Here is a 2,730-nt window from a genome sequence, read left to right on the forward strand (position 1 = left end):
ATGTTTGTCTTGCTGATTTTGTGGCGAATTTAGAACATAAAATTTATACAAATAGAAGTGATAGCGATGACGAATATAATGAAAACAGTGAAATTAAACAACGAAATAACTTGAAAATTATTAGATTTAATCGATATAAATTGCAACAAGATCGATATAATTATTTCAGGGAACAAGTTTTATTATTTTTGCCATGGAAAAATGAATTAAACGATGTGGAGACACAAGATTGTGAGCGAATTTATATAGAAAATATTCAAAAAATAGAAGAGAATAGAAAGAAATACTCAGTTATAGATGATGCAGAAATTAACGATGCATTAGATCAAGCACAAAAAGATCAACAAGATATTGAAGATGAAGAAGTAGAATCTTGTATAAAAACAAATGTAGAAAAGGAGCAAGAGGTAGTTATATTTACTCAAACTGGTATTGCAGATGGCTTAAATAAAAATAAAGAGAAAATAAGTAGTTCATCTAAAGTTACAAAAGAAGAAATGATGAATATACTTCGCGAATTAAATGATAAACAACGAGAAATTACAATGCATGTTTTATATTGTTTCAAGAATGGAAAGTTACCAATTAGACTATTTTTAAGCGGATCTGCTGGTGTGAGAAAAAGCACTGTGATTAATGCGATTTATCAGGTATTGCTGAATTACTTTGATGATATGCCTGGTGAAAATAATAATAAAGTGAAAGTATTATTATGTGCACCCTCTGGCAAAGCAGCATTTTTAATAGGTGGAGCAACGTTACACACAGCTTTTGCTTTGCCAGTAACACAATACGGAGGACAAATGCCAGACTTGTCAGAAGATGTGGCTAATACTATACGAGAGAATTTATTTGGATTAAAATTATTAATTATAGACGAAATATCGATGGTGGGTAGTACGATGTTTAGTCGAATTGATACACGATTAAGACAAATAATGGGTCGAGACAGAAGCTTTGGTGGGGTTTCTGTTTTGATGGTAGGAGATCTTTATCAATTACCACCGGTTATGGATACTTCGATATATCTCCCACCTAAATCATGCATGTTAAGCGTTTTTTCAGAAAATGTATTATGGAGCGAATTTGAATTAACGGAAATAATGAGACAAAAAGAAGATAAAAATTTTATTAAAGCACTTAACAATCTTGCGAGAGGAACAATGTCTGAAAACAATATTGATCTAATAAGATCAAGAAAAACGACAGAAGATGACATCCCTATAGACGCCGTAAGGTTATATGCTGACAATCGTTTGGTGGATATTTATAATAAATTGAAGATAGATTTAAAAGATGGAATTGCTTATGAATTTAAAGCAATAGACTTAATTTTAGGAAAAGTAAATAGTAAAACGAGAAATAAACTTCTAACATCATTAAAAAATAAAAAAAGAACAGAATGCAGTGGTTTAGATTCTAAAATCACATTAAAAATTGGAATCAACTATATGATAACCAATAATGTAGATATTGCAGATGGCCTAGTTAATGGAGCTTGTGGAATTTTGAAGTATATAACATTTAAACCAGGTACCGTAGAACCAGTTAAAATATGGCTAGATTTTCATAATGATAAGGTTGGTGTTGAGCAAAGACGACCATACATAAAGTATATGAGTGAAAATTGTATGGAAATGTGTTTAGTTCCTTTATCACGAATTTCTGTCATATTGAATGTTAATGATAGAATGGGGTACCAAATTATAAGAGAACAGTTTCCAATTACGCCTGCTGAAGCTTTAACAATTCATAAAAGCCAAGGCCAAACTTATGAGAAAGTATGCATTGATCTGAGAAATAATGATCGTATGACGAGATCAATGTTGTACGTAGCACTAATTGTAAGTAGAGTAACTAAAATATCAAACTTATACATTTTGGGTCGTTTTATACCTCCAAAAAAACCATCCCCAGAAAATTCTTTGGAATTGGAAATAAAAAGACTTAAACAAGAGAAAATTCTTGAATTAGCGTACTCAAAAGTTATAAAAGGAAATATAATAAAAATTATATACCAGAACGTACGATCTTTGAATAAAAATATTACCAATATAAATTGTGATAAATGGTATAAACACAAGCCGACCTCTTAATTTTTTCAGAAACACAAACAATAGCAAAAGATAATTTTACATTAGAAGGATTTAATATTATTTTTCGTTCAGATAATTATGACAAACGATCAACAAGAGGAATAATATGTTTTATAAGAAAAGAACTGAACGGAAATATTAATGGACATGTACAAAAAGATGAAACAATAAATGGACAACATCGACATATTGACTTAATACTTCTAACTGTAAATGAAGTACAAGTCATTACAGGTTATAAGTCACCATCAGTAACTAATACAGCCTTTACTTATGAATTAAGTAATATTTTGAGAAAATCATTAGGTAATGAAAAGATTGTAATAGGTGATTTTAACTACGATTCGCATAATGATGGAGGATTTTTGGAAAAACATTTAGAAAAATTAAATTTTAAATGTGCCCTTTCAACGTACGTTTCAACTACAAATTTTAATACGCAAATCGATGTAATATTTATATCTGATCGAATATTTAATTACACTGCTGGAGTATATGAAACTTTTTTCTCAGACCATAAACCTATTTTTATTGGATTAAACGAGCAAAGTGGGATACCAATAGCAAGTGTGAAGACTTTATTTGAAGAAAATGTTCTTTCTAATAAGGAGAATAAATATAATTCAGAGAAACT

This window comes from Temnothorax nylanderi, unplaced genomic scaffold (assembly GCF_030848795.1).
Source record: "Temnothorax nylanderi isolate EJ_2023f unplaced genomic scaffold, tnyl_v1.0 TNYL_tig1089_pilon, whole genome shotgun sequence".
Lineage (NCBI taxonomy): Eukaryota > Metazoa > Arthropoda > Insecta > Hymenoptera > Formicidae > Temnothorax > Temnothorax nylanderi.